The following is a 6421-nucleotide window of genomic DNA, read 5'->3' on the forward strand; positions in this document are numbered from 1 at the left end:
AACGACATGAGAGTCTAGGACATAGACGCGAGTACATGCTCGTTTATAACTTGGTCAGACGACTCGAGAGTCTGGGACATAGGCAAGAGAGCATGCTCACTTATAATTTGGTCGGACGACTCGAGAGTCTAGGACATAGGAGTGAGAGCATGCTTGCTTATAACTACCAAATAGCTCAGGAGTCTGGGATATAGGCACGAGAGTATGCTCATTTATAACTCGGCTGAACGGCTCGGGAGTCTGGGATATAGGAGCAAGAATATGCTCGCTTATAACTCGACCAAACATCTCGAGAGTTTGCGACATAGGTGTGAGAGTATGCTCACTTATAATCCAGTGGAACCTCTCGAGAGTTTGGGACATAGGCACGAGAGCATGCTCGCGTATAACTTGGTCAGACGACTTGAGAGTATGGGACATAAGGCTCTTGAGATAAATTCACTTGCATTTTTATTAAGTATAAATATTTAACATAATACAGTAGTTTGTTACAGGCGTACTCTTAAGTCTTATAGGACTGCAGATGATTTATGCTCCAGGGTCGTCCCAAGTTCTTTCCATCTATAGCAAGCTTTCGTACCATCTGGTATAGTTTGCCTCACTGTGGATCCAACTTGCAGACATTGTTGGTTGGCTTGATCTTCTTCAAGACTAGGTCCCCTACTTGAAAAAACCTAGGGATAATTCTTTAGTTATAGTTTTATTTCATTTGTTGATAATTTGCCATTAGTCGAGCTGCCGCCATCTCTGACCTCCTCTATTAGATCAAGCTCCATGAGGCGCCGACCGACATTGTCCTCATCGTAAAATTATCTCCTATCGGACCCTATGCCGACTTCAACTGAGAAGACTACCTCTCCACCATAAACAAGGTTAAAAGAAGTTACACTTGTTGCTTCTCGCGGAGTAGTATGGTAGGCCTACAACACACTTGACAATTCCTTGACCTAGTTTCCTCTGACATGATCAAGTTTAGTTTTAAGCCCCCTGATGATTTCTCTATTGGTGATTTCTGCTTGACCGTTGCTTTGAGGGTAGGCCATTGATGCAAAAGCTTGTAAGATGTTATAACTTGCACACTATTCCCGTATTTTTCAACCCTGGAATTGTCTTCCATTATCTGAAATGAACTTGTATGGAATTCCAAACTGACAAACAATATTCTACCAGAGGAACTTGATGACTATGTGCTCAGTTATCTTCGATAGCAGCTCAACTTCCACCCACTTGGAAAATTAATCTACCGTCATTAGAAGGATTTTTTTCTAAGAAAGCGCCATATGGAAGGGTCCTACAATATCTATACCCTAGTGATCAAACGGACTAGAGACAATTGAGGTCTTCAATAGCTCAGTGGGGGTGGTGAGGAATATTTTAATGCTTTTGAAATGATATGCAAGTTGATATCAATCCGGCTGAGTCAATTTGTAGAGTAGCCCAAAAGTACCCGGCCAGTAAAATTTTCCGCACAAGTGACCGAGTGCTCGAATGACTTCTACATGAACCCTGATAAACTTCTTATAGAATGTATTGGATATCATCTGGCCCGACACACTTGAGTAAGGAGCGAGAAAGTCCTCTTATATAGATTGTCCTCGATCAAAGTGAATCGATTGACCCTTTGCTTGATCATACATGTCTGCTTCCATTCGGCTAGTAAGATTCCTTGCTGGAAAAATAAAATTAATGACACTCTCTAATTAATTTATAATTCCAGCTTAGCTTGTCTTTTAATGTAAGCGATCGACAACGTTTGTTCCACCAGCTTATCTAGGGTCCATCGGATTAGAGAGCCAGCCAATTTGGCTAACTCGTCTTCTTTTTTAGTTTTCCACTTGGGGAATCTTCTGTAAAATAACTTCTTGAAACCCCACTCTCAATTTTTCAAATGCTTCTGTATATAGCTTGAGTCATTCATTATTAATTTCAAAATTGCTAGAAAGTTGTTAAGTCGCTAATTGAGAATTTGAGTAAACTAAGACTCGAGCGACTCCTACATGTCGCGCTGTCTATAGACTGATTATTAATGTCTCATATTTTGCTTCATTATTGGTAGCTCTATAATCTAACCAGACGAATAATTATATCCTGTCCTCCCTGGATGAAACCATAAGAATTCCCACTCCATTGGCTTGTCGGGTGGAAGACTCATCCACATATATTTTCCAGACTTCCTTTGGTTCTAGGATTTATATTCCAGTTATAAAGTCTACTAGGGCCTGAGCCTTGATGGCCGCTCGGGGTTAGTACCGTATGTCATATTCACTGAGTTCAATAATCCACTTAATCAACCTCCCTAATACTTTCGGGTTGATGAGCACTCGGTCCAAGGTGATGTTGGTTAACACGATGATTGAATGAGAGAGGAAATAGGGATGTAACTTCCGAGTGGCTAAGACTAGTCCATATGCCAATTTCTCAAGAGCGGTGTAGCGACATTCTGTTGGTGTAGTTTGCACTAACGGTCTAACTTAAGTTTTGATGAATGACAAATAAGTTAAGTTAGGTATAATTGTGATCTAACCACTTTACCAAGTGTGCAGGAGTTAACCAGATAGGTCGACGGGTCGACCGGATATCTGGTGAGAAGTTCAGATAAGTCGACGGGTCGACAGGATATCTTGAGGGAAGTCCAGCTAGGTTAACAGACCGACCAGATAGCTGGTGCAAAGTCTAGATAGATCGACGGACCAACCAGATATCTGGAGGAAGTCCAGTTGGGTTTGCGGACTGGATAACTGGCAAACTGTTAAGTAAAGGTAAGTCACTAAGGAGAGTGATTAAGTGAGGATGCGTCCCGGTTAAGGGGACAGTAGGCGTCAGTCCAAGTTAGGCCAATTTCAAATTCCTAATCTGAGACCTTGATTAGTTCTTGATCTTGGGAGGACAGAAACTAATTACTACTGCTCATTATTATTGTGCTAACACTTGTCTTGCAAGTCATTATTTGGTTTATTGGACTAACGTTGTTTTGCAGGACAAAGGAGTAAATTTTTCTTCGGATGAACAGTGTCCGAAGGCGCCTTCGTACTATTCATGGAAGGTGTCTTCCGCAGGATGAAATTTGGACATCGTCGCAGATAAGAGCCAGACTGTTTGGGATAAACTTTATCCCATTGGAGGCGCCTTCCAAGGCTATGGAAGGCGCCGTCAATGCCCTATATAAGGTAGTCTCGAGGAAGCTTCAAACAATAACACATATACGAGCTACTACGCATCCATTTGAGGTTTCGACAGCTCCGGGCTCCTACTACGACTCTGCTATGTAGCTGCTGTGCTTGACGACTGCTCTGAGGACTTTTGATCGTGGCCGGCAAACCAACATCGACACACGAACAAGCTACTTCATTCCTTAAGTGTCGGTAACATTTTTTGTACTTAAATTCTGCAAACGGGAAGTGCAGTCTATTACACTTCTCTTCTCTTCTTTGTACTCGATTATCTCTTCTGGAGGTACCGAAAGAGGCTTTTAGTGAATTATCCATCGATAGGTCCGCAGGACTTGAGTCTTGGAGTAGGAGTCGCTGAAAGCTCTGAATCAAGTAAAACCGTCTATGTTTTCTTGTGTTATTTTTTTTTAATTTCCGCTACATATAATTTGATTTCAAAACAAGAAAACGAATTTTCAAAAACCACGTGATTCACCCCCCCCCCCCCCCCTCCTCTTACGTGCGTATCGATTCAACACATTCAACATCCTTTAATAAATGACTTAAGAATATATAGGTTGTTATTCTTTCCCCTCTTGCCTTACTAATATTAACCCGACACTCTCAATAGTAGACAAGTGCACCCACAAAGGTTCACCCACTATTGGTTTAGCAAGTACAGGCAGGGTGATAGATAATCTTTTAACTCTTCGAACGCCTTATCACACTCAACATCCCATTGAAATTTAGTGGTTCGACGTAGTATCTGAAAAAAGGGTAAGCTCTAGTCAGCTTGATATGAAGTGAGACAATATTGTGATCTGCCTAGTCAATGTTGTGCCTCCCTTAGATTATGTGAGAGAGTCATATCTTATAGAGCTTGCACCTTACTCGGGTCAGCCTCGATTCCCCGCTCTGTAACTATGTAGTCTAAGAAGTGCTCGCTCTTGTCTCTGAATAAATATTTGTTAGGTTTAAACTTGAGCACGTACTCTCGCAATGTCTGGCAAGTTTTCTCTATGTTGGTGCAAAAATTTATCAACCAAAGTGACTTAATTAGTATGTCATCCACGTATATCTCCATATTACATTCAAGCTGCTTCTAGAACACTTTATTCATAAGTCGTTGGTAAATAGTATTGGTGCAATTAGCACCATTGGTCAAACTTAGATTTTGATGAATTTCAAGTAGATTAAAATTAGATGTTGTGTTGTCTAACCTTGTTATCAAGTGTGCAGGACTTGACAGGTCTAGAGGATTTGACACCAGGCTAAAATCCAGCTAGGCCTATTGAACCTGATAGTTGGTGGAAAGTTCAGATAGGTCAAGGTTGTTAGAGTGTATACTAAAAGCCTAGTTTTTGTAAATATTTATTTGTTGAAATAAAAGAATCACATCGGTCAATATTTGCATTTATTTGTTAAATGTAATTGTTCAATTAATTTATATAGTAAAAAACATGGAGTGTGGTGTCACACTCAGAAGATCATGTTGTCGGTTCTCTATAAATTATAAACAAGTTGCTCATGACTAAGATGGAAAGGAACAAACCATCAGAATAGTCGTAGTGTAATTAAGTATTAGTTTATCTTGACTAATAAATTACACTGATACACTTAAAGTGTATTGAGTAGGACCATTTAGGTATGTTCTTTTTATACTGACTTAGTAAAAGAACTAGACCTTAGTTTTTATCGAAGTGTGTGCTCTTAATTCTAATATAATAACAAGCACATATATTTAATATTTATTTCTTTGACTTATCAAAGGGTGAGGTTTAGCTCGATAAATCAATATGCCCGATAAATTGGGAAATGATATTACTTATAATGTGTGTTGTTGATTATAGAAGGAATCTGTGTCCTAGTTATCTAGGTTGAGAATGTCCCCAAGAGAAGCTCATAAGGATTGCCATGTTAAACCCTGCAGGTGGACCTAGTCCGACATGACAATGAAGTTGAGTGGTATTACTCTTGGAGCTAGATATTAATTAAGTGAGTTGTCAGTAACTTACTTAATTAGTGGACATTCGTAATCTTAAACACAGGGAGACTAACACACTCATGATAAGAAGGAGCCCATAATGTAATTTGGGATTGGTGCGGTAGTGCGATAATAACTCTCTAGTGGAATGAGTTATTATCGATGAACTTGAGTTGTGTGTTCGGGGCGAGCACGGGATACTCAAGCTCATCGGAAGGTCAAAACCAATTTCTCCTCTAGGTCTCTGTCGTAGCCTCATTATAGCCTCAAGTCCATCCAAATGTAAGGCTCTTCTTGGTGTCCAAGAAGGGGGTCGGACCATTGCTTGGTGACCAAGCAATGGCCGGCCACATCCTCTTATAGGGGCCGACCCTATTGCTTGGTGACCAAGCTTGTAGGGGCTGGCCAAGATTAATTTAAATAGGAGGTGTGTTTTGAATTTTTAAAATCTTCTCTTTGTAGAAAACTATAAGTTTTAAAAGAGAGATTTTAATTTTTAAAACTTTCCTTATTTGAATTAGGCCACATGTTTTAATAGAGAGTTTTAAAAGTTTTAAAACTTTCCTTTTTTAACCATCCTCATGGTTTAAGAAAAAAAAAGGAAGATAAGTTTTAAAATTAAAATTTTCTATCATCATGTTAAAAAAGGAAATTTTGTAAGAGAAGTTTTAAATTTTAAAGCATGATTTTAATTTAATTTAATTAATTAATTTAATTTAATTAAAATCATCACAAAATTAAATTTGGTGATTGATTCAATCAAGAGGAAAGAAAAGGAAAAATTAAAAGGGAAAAGGAAAAACTCTTGGATGATTTTATTTTTTGTAAAAAGTTTTTCCTTATTTGCCTTGGACAAGTAATATAAAAGAAGGGGTGAGGGGGCTTCATGGAATACAACTCTTATTCTCTTGCTTGGAGATCCCTTGGTGGCCGGCCCTCTCCCTTCTCCCTTTCACTTTGCTCTCTTCTCCTTGGTGGTGGTGGTGGCCGAATTCTAGAGGAAGAGGAAGGATTCTTTTGGGTGGTGTTCATCTTGGAGGATCGTCGCCCACACGACGTCCAAGACAAGACGAGGAATACGACAGAAGATCTCGAGGTTATTAGCTTACAAAGAGAAGGTATAACTAGTAATTTTCTTATGCATTATACTAGTTATTTTCTTTGTAAGAATTCTAAATACAAGAGGCAATTAGATCTAGTTTTTTGAAATAGTTTTTCGAGTTTGTGTTTTCTTTTTTTTCGAATTTGTGATTCGATTGTTCTTTTTGGTTAACCTAGAGTTATTTAA

The sequence above is a fragment of the Zingiber officinale genome, chromosome 9B (assembly GCF_018446385.1).
Source record: "Zingiber officinale cultivar Zhangliang chromosome 9B, Zo_v1.1, whole genome shotgun sequence".
Taxonomy (NCBI): Eukaryota; Viridiplantae; Streptophyta; class Magnoliopsida; order Zingiberales; family Zingiberaceae; genus Zingiber; species Zingiber officinale.